Source organism: Pimephales promelas, chromosome 13 (genome assembly GCF_988280905.1).
Source record: "Pimephales promelas chromosome 13, fPimPro1.hap1.1, whole genome shotgun sequence".
Lineage (NCBI taxonomy): Eukaryota > Metazoa > Chordata > Actinopteri > Cypriniformes > Leuciscidae > Pimephales > Pimephales promelas.
The window spans coordinates 29,405,349-29,416,273 of NC_142781.1; positions in this window are offsets into that span (position 1 = coordinate 29,405,349).

Consider the following 10,925-nt stretch of genomic DNA (forward strand, 5'->3'; position numbering starts at 1 on the left):
GATGATGAAAGGGGAGAGGGTGTTCCTGGGATTCAGACCTCCTGAAGTTCTTAAAGTACATTTAATAATGCATGTTTAAAGTAAAATAAAAAAATGACAAGAAACAATATTCCACGTGCAGTGCAATGGACATAATGTTGTATCTCGTTTGGTTTTCCAGTGTTATTATTTTAAGAGTTATAAATATCTTGTACAACAAAGTATAGTCAAGGTTTAGTCCAGTTTTCCCAATGGTACTATGAAAAATTTATGTATTTAATGTATTACATTTATGTATATTATATTATGCAGTAGCTTGTTATTTCACACATATACAGTATATATACACTACCGGTCAAAAGTTTTAAATCGGTAAGATTTTTTATGTTATTAAATGAAGTCTCTTCTGCTCACCAAGGCTGCTTTATTTGATGAAAAAAAATAAAAAGACAAACAGTAATATTGTGAAATATTATGACAATTTAAAATGACTGTTTTCTATTTTAATATATTTTAAAATGTAATTTGAATGAAAACTGATGTGGAATCAGCAACAGTAATGATGTGGAAAATTTAGCAGTGTCACATGATCCTTCAGAAATCATTCTAATATGCTGATTTTATGCTCAAAAGCATTTTATTATTTTATAATCAAAATTATTATTTTCAATGTTGAAAACAGTCGTGTAACACCCCCCCCCCCAAAAAAAAAATTCTATGATGAATAGAAAGTTCAAAAGAACAGCATTTACAGTATTTAAAATATAATGTTTTCTAACATTATTAATGACTTTACTGTAACTTTTAACTCATGTTTGATGAATAAAAGTATTTGCTAATTTCTTTCCCCCAAAAATAAAAAAATAAATTCTTACTGACCCCAAACTTTTGAATGGTATGATTAATGTTACAAAAGCTGTCCATTTCAGATCAATTCTGTTCTTTTGAACTTTCTATTCATCAAAGAATCCTGAAATAAAAATGTAAAAAACTGTTTTCAACATGGATAATAATCAATGTTTCCTGAGCATCATATTATAATAATTTCCAGGATCATGTGACACTGAAGACTGGAGTAATGATGCTGTAAATTCAGCTTTGATCACAGAAATAAATTACACTTCACTATATATTCACATAGAAAACCGCTGTTTTAAATTGTAATAATATTTCACAATATTACTGTTTTTTTTTTTTATCAAATAATTGCAGTCTTGGTGAGCAGAAGAGACTTCTTTTAAAAACATAAAAAATCTTACCGATCTAAAACTTTTGACAGGTAGTGTTTATATACAATGTATATGAAATATAATTCCTCACATGTGCTAAATTGTATTTGTTTGCTTGTTTATTTATTTATATATATTTTTTTATTTATATATTTTTTTATATTTTTAATTATTGGGCACGGAATAAAAAAGGTAATTACGACTTACGCAAATCTTTTTTATTATTATTATTACTTTTATATAAACTTGCAATTGTGAGTTACGCTGATTGTAAGATATAAAAGCTCAATTGGGAGAAGAAGAAAAAAAATGTTGAGATAAAAGTCCAAATTGTGAGATATAAACTCGCAACTGTGAGGGGGAAAAAATGAGAATTGTGAGATAAAAAGTCACAATTATCTTTTATATATATATTTTTTTTATTCCATGGCGAAAACAAGCCTCCATACTTGCACCATCAGAGAGCCGCCACTGATAACGGATAGCTTTCCAGGTATTTACTCGCATCAAATCTAATCTCATGCAACTGTGCTGTTTTGTGGCTGTTCTGTTGAGTTTAATTTAGGGGCACAACTCTGAAAAGAGTATCAAAGGACATATCAAAGCCCTTTCCCCCCCTCCGCCTGGTTGTAGTTTTCTTTCTACAGCCATAGCATCTTAAGCAGCTTAAGGTTCTTTAAGCTCCTTCTGCAACATACGCAATCTGTTCCCAGCATGGTCTCCTTTCCATTTCAACTTACAGTTAACTGAGCTTAATGTTCAAGCTGAACTGGAAGCTCAGTGTTACTGCTGGAACTGACGTTGCTGTCTTGTGTTGCATTATGCATGCTGGGACAGATGCTTCTTTATCTGCTCAAAACTACAAATGGCAGTACTATGGCGTAGTGTGTAAAGCTTGTAGTTGCAAACCCTCCGATGAGCTATTTTAACCCAACACCCTTTTAAAAAACTCAGAAATAGAGGTTACAATCACGCACTTAGAATGTAAGTGATTAAGGACAATTTTAGGAGAATTTAAAAGCTGAAATTTGGAGGTATATCATTTTATTAAAAAGTAAAATAATTCTCCTGTTAACGTTTTTTTTTTTTTTTTTTTGTTACGTGAGCTGTAAAGTGGTTATCATCTGATGATGATTACTCAATTCTAATTTGTTCAATTTAATTAATAATATTGCTTGTAATCTGTTGCCACAATTTTATTGATTAGATAAAGCATATTCATTTTTACAGTGTGCTTTCCGGGCGTTACCCAAGTCCCTTACTGTAACCCAGATTTTTGCTTTTCTTTTTTTTTAAAAAAAGGGAGTTGTGTGGTAAGCACCATTATGCCAAATGCTGTTTTTTTTTTTTTTTTTTTTTTTAATGCTGTTGATTAGGCTTAATTTATACTGAAACTGGGATGTTCCTTTACTTAAAGGATTAGTTCACTTTTGAAAAAACTTTTGCTGATAATTTACTCACCCCCATGTCATCCAAGATGTCCATGTCTTTCTTTCCTCAGTCGAAAAGAAATTTAGGTTTTTGATGAAAACATTCCAGGATTTTTCTCCATATAATGGACTTCAATGGGAACCGGATGGTTCAAGGTCCAAAAGATAGTGTTAATAACAGTTTCAGATGCAGCTTCAAATGTCTTTAAACGACACCAGACGATGAATAAGGGTCTTATCATGCGAAACGATCGGTTATTTCAAAACTTATTCCAAAAATGTAACTTTTCTAAGGACAAATGCTAGCCTTTCTCCATTCTGTGAGGCGCGTTTGCAACGTCACGTAGTACGTAATTACGTTCAAAAGGTCACGGGCGACGTAGCCAGAAGTACAGAGTCAGAGTGTTTACAAGTTGAACGCATAGGTTGAACGTGAAAACTAACTCAAACACCGTTTACAAAAAAGGAATTAAAAGGTAAAACAACGATGTCGGACGATTTTGATTCTGTACTTCCGGCTACGTCGCCCGTGACCTTTTGAACGTAATTACGTATTACGTGACGTTTTTTTACGTATTACGTGACGCCTCACAGAATAGAGCTAGGCTAGCATTTGTCCTTAGAAAAGTTACATTTTTGGAATAAGCTTTGAAATAACCGATCGTTTCGCATGATAAGACCCTTATTCAACGTCTGATGTCGTTTAAAGACATTTGAAGCTGCATCTGAAACAGTTATTAACTGTCTTTAGGACCTTGAACCATCCGGTTCCCATTATATGGAGAAAAATCCTGGAATGTTTTCATCAAAAACCTAAATTTCTTTTCGACTGAGGAAAGAAAGACATGGACATCTTGGATGACATGGGGGTGAGTAAATTATCAGCAAAAGTTTTTTCAAAAGTGAACTAATCCTTTAAGGATATTAAGTCTCCCCCTGCTGGCAGAATAGTGAAACACATATGGCATCGGGCACAAGAAAGCATAAACAAAGGTGTGATACACCATATGACTACCATCTTTCATGCTGCTCTTGTCGTGCGGTACTCAGCGGTGGCTCGTTCTATCGCCTGCATCTACATGCAAATGAATAGCAGAGGCCCAGAGCAGGAGAGTGAAGGACAACTCATAAATTAATCATTTTTCTGACACCGGCTTAAACTGCAGAAGAGGGGCCAGAAATGCCATGTTACCTGTAGTGGACGTAAAAAAAAAAAAAAAGCATGCATTAACCGTGCATGGAGCAAAAGGTAAATGTTATGATGCTAATTTTCTTTCCCGGACTGAAATGCTCATTGCATGAGGAAGCTCTCTGGTTTTTTTATTTCCCTCTGGTTCAAGGCAGTGGCAAACAGCTCAAGTTCCATATTAAATTATGCAACACTGTTGTAAACTCACTCGTCAGCGCTGTGCATAAACAAGCAAACATTACCAAATAGCTGATCGTTGTAGCTCAAAGGCAGAATGGAAGAAAATGATGCTTTCACTGTTGCATGTTTACAAGGAGGATAATTAGCAGGGTTAGCGAACAAATAACACCTGTTTGATTCAGATCTCGAGAAAGTTCTTTGTGCGGAAAACAAAGGGACTGTGTGAGTGTCCGTGAAAAAAAAAAAAACAACAGAGTGCATGATAATGAGATTCAGGAGAACAAAGCACTTGAGGCGAAAACAAGGGGGCGAGGAGGGTGGATCGGAAAAACCTCTAAACAGAATCCTGATGTTGTTTGTGGCCTTATGAAAATGGATTTCAGAAAACTGTCATCTGTTCAGAAATAACTCCTTTTTCGAATGAATGACAAATGTATTCCGGTTATTTTCCATGCAGACAGCACGGCAAATGTCATTAATGAGCATCGGTAACTGGTTGGAATTAAATCACAAGCTTTATACGTATAGGTCTATGGATTTTCCGAGGAGAAGGATTTTCGCTCTGCTCGTTTTCCTGGATGGCCATGTGAGAATAATATGAATGTGAAGTTTGGAACCTGTGTCATTAGCTTCGGCAGTCCAATTATGCTTCTGTGCACACTTCCTGCATATGATTTGCATGATTGTAAATTCGTCCCATAAGGACAGCAGAATTTTGTGTGTTTAGCACCAATTAAGATTTGGTGGTTTCAATAATTTTATGTTAATATTCAGAATTACAGCGTGAAAAGAATGTGAAATAAGGGAGAACGGCGTTGGTTGTCCCTTTAATAACTTTCATCTAAAAAAGCTGGATTTATCTTTAAAAAATAAATTGACAACATGCCCCATTAACACTGTAAACAAAATATTGTTGGTTTAACTTAAAAAAAATAAGTAACCTGGTTGCCTTCATTTTAAGTTGATTGAACTGGAAAAAGTGAGTTAATACAATGAAGGAGATTGATTTAATCATCAGAAAAACTCAAAATAATAAGTTATCTCAACTAAATAAAATTATTTAAGTTGATTTGACAAAAGAAAAAATGTTGTGATAACTGTTTTTTTTACAGTGTATATTTGTGTGTTAAACACTATCTTTTTTCGTGGACAATTTCTGTTTGTTTCGTGTGTGTGATTGTCAAGATGTCAACGTATATGCAAATTAACTTTCAAAAATAGACAATGCATTTAACGGTATAGGACAATAATCCCTCAATAATCCTCACTACTATTTATGTTGCATGAAAACAGAGCTTGAAAATGGGAATTTAATTAGAGCATAAATATTTGAAATCATTTATTTTTCCGAGTGGATTGGACCACGTGGACTTCCAGAGAACCCCAGGCGGTGTGCTATAATTAATACACACAGCTCTGCAACCTCAAGACAAGCCTTTTCTGTCTCCATAAAGCTTTCGGTACATAATCAAAGTTTTTTTTTTGCACTGTGTGCTAAATTGCTGCATGTCTACCAAGCTTTTAAAATGTAATCTTTGGATAATTTGACCAAACTTTTATTTTCAATAATATACAATTTGCAGTGGTGTTGTCAAACGCACCGGTACCAGTCAGTACTAAAAAAAGAAGATTGTACCAGCATTTCTGTGTTACCGGTAGTACTATGGGTTGCCAACCAACCCTTTCGTATACAGTGGTGGAATGTAACGAAGTACAAATACTTCGTTACTTTACTTAAGTACATTTTTCACGTATCTTTACTTTACTTAAGTACAATAAACAGTGCCTACTTTTTACTTTTACTTCGTTACATTTTGCAGCAATTATTATACTTTCTACTCCACTACATTTCTACAACTTCTGTTACATTTTCGTTACATTTTCTGATCAGTTTCTCCCCTGCCAAAACGTAATTTGACCGTCCGTTCATTGCACGTTTGTCTCACCAGTGACGTTTGGTTGCCATAGATACATCAACCCGGTTACACTAAATGCGTCTCACACGCAGTGTGTTTATCGTGCAACTCATACGCGAAAATTTGTTTTTACGTGCATAGGAAACGCACCGTGTGTAATATACGTTTGGTTTGGTTAGGATTATGGCAAGCCAAGAGGTTCAGAATTACACCATAAGTTAATCTTGTTTACTGCCAAACATAGTTATTAACATAGCCTATAGTAAGGATAAGCATGATGTATATTGTCTAATTGCAAGCTTGTTTCAGAAATGGTGACATTTTTTTCCATCATTATTGAACATCATTATAGGAGTAGGCTATTACTGTAGGTTGAATGAGTTAGAATTAAATGTTTTATTAATCATTAGAAAATAGACATTAAGATAATAAATTGTTATGCAAGTACTTTTACTTTTAATACTTAAAGTACATTTAAAATAAAGTACTTTTTACTTTTTACTTAAGTATGGTTGTCATGCATTGTGTTATTTCTACTTTTACTAAAGTAAATATTTATCTGGGTATTTGTACTTTTACTTAAGTACTGAGATTCAGTACTTCCTCCACCACTGTTCGTATCACAATGCGTTCTCATCCTATAGGGCCTATGTATTTATTTGCTTTTTATTGTTGCAAAGTAGTTATTAGGGTTTATATATTTTAATTTTAAGTCTACTTCTTTAAATTCAAAACTTTAGTTCTAGTTCCTGTTTGATATCAAACCTGTTTCAAATTCAATATATTCCCTATTCTGAATGGTGCATGGCCTTGCTGCCCATTTATGTGTAAAAGCTTCATAAAAAGTGTTGCCAATAATTTTTTTTTCCAAACTAGAATCATAAAATGCTGTAAAAGTGTCATTTCCACCATTTCATCATAAATCAATTTCCTGAAACCCAGATATGGGCTCATTGGTTTAATGATTTCACGTCACATCAGAAAAGGGATCACCACATGACTAAAGAAGAGAGGTTGACTGACTGACTGACAAGCAGGATAAAGGACTTCTGCAGTCTCTCGTTCGGTAAATCTGGGTCAGGCGCTGCTGTGAGATTCTCTTTAAACTCAAAACCAGCCATAACCAGGTCTTAGTGCATTTTAGCTTTGATCAAATGCTGCTGTGTAACTGACAAGGCCATTTGTGGCTATATTTAATTCACTGACTACAAAATATGGGGCGGCCGGTGTTAAAATACATGAATAGAGAAGTCACTGAACTTTTTTTCCATCGGTAGATGTTCTGATGTCCCTGAAGACTATATTTAGATCTTTAAAGGAAAGAACTGAGCTGATTTGGTAAACCACAGTGGACCGAAGTAAATCGGGGGCGCTTTTTTCATAGAGCCACTTGCATTGCGCTAAATTATTTAGCGCCTCAGAGTGAACTGAACTGAGAAAGATGATGTGGGAAATCAAGTCCAGGTTGTTCAACCAGAATGTTCAAGCCAATTTAAAACCCCAAATCCAGAAAAGTTGGGACATTTTGTAAAATGTAATAGAATCTGTGATTTGTTCATTCTCTTTAACCTTTATTTATCTGACAAACGTATAAAGAAAAAAATCCAATGTTTACACTGACCTAATTAATAGTATTGAAAAAAAAATGTATTATGGGACAGAGGCAAAATAAAAGTGAAAAGACTATAATATCCAAATTAAACTGTTTTGAAATAGGTGAACTGGTAATAGGTGAGGGATAAAAGGAGTATCCACCAAAGGCTCTGTCTTTAGGCTCACCACTTTGTGCCAAATCTCATGAGAGAATTGTCAAACAATTCAAAAATCACATTTCTCAATGCAAGATTGCAAATTATTTAGTTATTTTGCCAACTACCATACATAATATTGTGAAAAGATTCAGGGAATCCAGAGAAATCTCAGTCTGTGTGGGCAAGGCAAACCTCTGAGCCCTCAGATGGCATTGCATGAGAAACCATCATGATGTTACTGTGTTAAATATAGCCACATGGACTTGGGAGAACTTTATACACAGTCTGCAACTTGAATCTCTGTTACTCAATGAGAAAGCTATACATCTGTTCAATGCAGAGATGCTGCTGAGTTCTCTGGGCCCGAGCTCATCTCATGGGCCAAAACAAAATGGAAATATGTGATGTGATCAGATGAATCCACATTTCAGCTTGTATTGGGAAAAAAAACACTGTATATTGGGATTTTATAGAGACATACTGCCAACAAGATGCCATCAAGATTGCCTGGGAAGCAAGACAATGCCTGGCCTCATTTTGCCCATGCTAAAACAGAGTATAATAATAATAACAATTCATTACAGCGCTTTTCTCAGCACTCAAAGTGCTTTACATAGAAGGAAGAATGTCCTCAACCAGTAGTGCGCCAGAACGCCCACCACACACCAGAGTCAGTATTTTGACAATCTACTCCACAGAAGTGACGTGTTTGACTGAGTGCCTGCTTCTCTCATTGAAAATATATGGCCTTTCATGAAAAGGAGAATTAGACATTGATGGCCACAGACTGTTGAGCAGCTGTCTTGTATCAGCTGAGATTGGGCAAAAATTCCACTTTCTAAACTTCAACAATTAATATCCTCAATTCCCAAACATTTAAAGGGGTCATGAACTGGCATTTTAAATTTTATTATATTCTTGTCTGAGGTCAACTTATGACGTTCGCTTGGTTTTTGCATTCAAAAACATCAAAATGAATGAGTAATAGGCTATTTTGTACCCTAGTTTTGAGCCTAGCTGAAAAACGTCTCGCACTGAAGTCTTGGAAGTAAACGCCCACTGCAGTGAGTGGATAACAGTTTTGCATATTATAATGAGTTTTTCAACTCATTACAAGAAATTGTTTCGAAAACATCCAATGTTGTAAAATGGCAACCGGAATGATTCGCCCATACATGTTCGACCCAGAGTCCGTGTGTTGCACCATTCTTGTCAGATCCCTTATAGAGGGCACAGCACCGTTCTTTACTCTTAATCATTCTGCAAATCCAGTCTTGTTTACAAAACATCAGAATCGGTGGGCGGGGCTAGACCAGCTGTGTTGCAGTAGGCGTTGATCTTCTTCTGCAGGGGTGGTATTTTATCCTCATGCAGGGGCGGAGTGGGACCAAAAAATCTACCGGGAAATTTCGTAGACCACCGGCCCTCGTCGCCGGCACGATTAGCCAATAGCATTTACAGTTTAACTGATTTAAAGGGAACTTTGTTGTAGTAGTATGCTGGAGTAAAGTTCATAAATGGTCGTTCTTTCCCATAGTACTTTCTAAAACTAGTTGGGTGGACTCTGTGCCTCTAGGGGGGTTCGGGGGCATGCTCCCCCGCAAGAAAATTTTGGACATTTTAAGGTTATAATGCATCAATCTCATGCTCTCTGAGAGATCGAAATTAAGACCCATGAACTGCTCGTTGAACAAAGAAAAAACATTTTTGTACCAGGACAATAAAGAGGTCAAATATTTTTTTAGTTATGAGAGTCTCAGTTTGCATTACATTATCAATGGTGTTTTAGGATGCCAAACAATTATTATAATAATGTAATAATGATTTATAATTATTCCTATGACGTACTGTAAAATCCATTTATAGCCTATAAATGTGTAAATGAAAATGAGTATTTCAAAAGTATATTTTAACCTACATTACACTATAATATAGGAAAATTAAAATACGTTTGTCCTAATTTCTGCACTTGCAAGAAATAAACCCTTGAGCTTTTATTTAGGAGAAAACACCAGATGATCGCGAGAGCAAAGTAATCACGCAGAACAAACTGGATGCTATTCTAATGTCAGTTATTATAATGGCGCAACGCCATATGGTTTCAATTTTAGTTCGTTGGCAAAATATAACGCTAGAGACCTTAATGTTAGGTTTTACATTTTACATCTTTACATATCTGTGTTGGGAAAAGGGAGAAGAGAGAGTTCGGCAAGGCGGATTCGAACTCGCGTTCAGCGCATCAAAAAGCTGCATTCAAACATTTCACGCCCTACGACCTACGCCACTGACGCTGTTCTATGACTGGTGTCGTTTTGCTGTAATGACAGGCATTTAGTGCAAATATATGCTCCGTTATAAAAAATGTAAAAAAAAAATTGTTTTCTTCCCTTAGCTTGGGCCATGGCGAACTTCCAATAAATACATTTTATCAGACCGGGCCGGCCCTCGCGGCCTCGTAACACTACCGGCCCACCGGGAAAACTCCCGACTCTCCCGATTGCCACTCCGCTACTGTCCTCATGGACGTCAATAAATACGGATAAAGTGAAAGTAAAGGGTTTGTTCACACAGCGCGCATTCCGGGACTGAACACGGCAATGTTACTAGGTCCCCAACCCGGCATCAATCCCGGGTCGTGTTTGTGTTCACACAGTGGACGTTCTGGCAATTTCCCTGTATCAACTCGCTGTGTGAAAGGGGCTACAGTGGTAAACAATGCCCAACTTAGCCATCAAAATCAAAATTTGTGTATATTTACAAAAAAGAGAATCAGCAAATAACTGATTCTTGATTTTATTGCATTTTCAAGATGTCCCAACTTGGGGTTGTATATTAAGCAGACATGCAGATTCACAGACTTGTAATTATTAAAATATATTTAAATGTCTTTACCTACAAAAGCTTTATGAACAAAAGATGACAGTTGTCCAACTGAAATGATTGCTGGTGTTTTTGATGCCAACAAGGTGGAAACTTCGGCTCAGGGGATGTCTGAACTTAAAATTAATAAGCACTCTTTTTAAACTCCTCTCAGTCCAATCAACAACAGACCACTTGTTATTGATTGCACAACATTGTGTGATGCAGGAGAAAATAACTTGTTTGCGAGAAGCTTTGAAAGCCCACTTTGGTGTACGTGTAAAGCTTTGCTGCTAGCAGGCAGATGATAATCTTTGCCGTATCTATCACATGTGGAAATAGTACATTCAGTATCAGTAAGTCTAGGAAGAGGCATATATGAGCTTTATTGT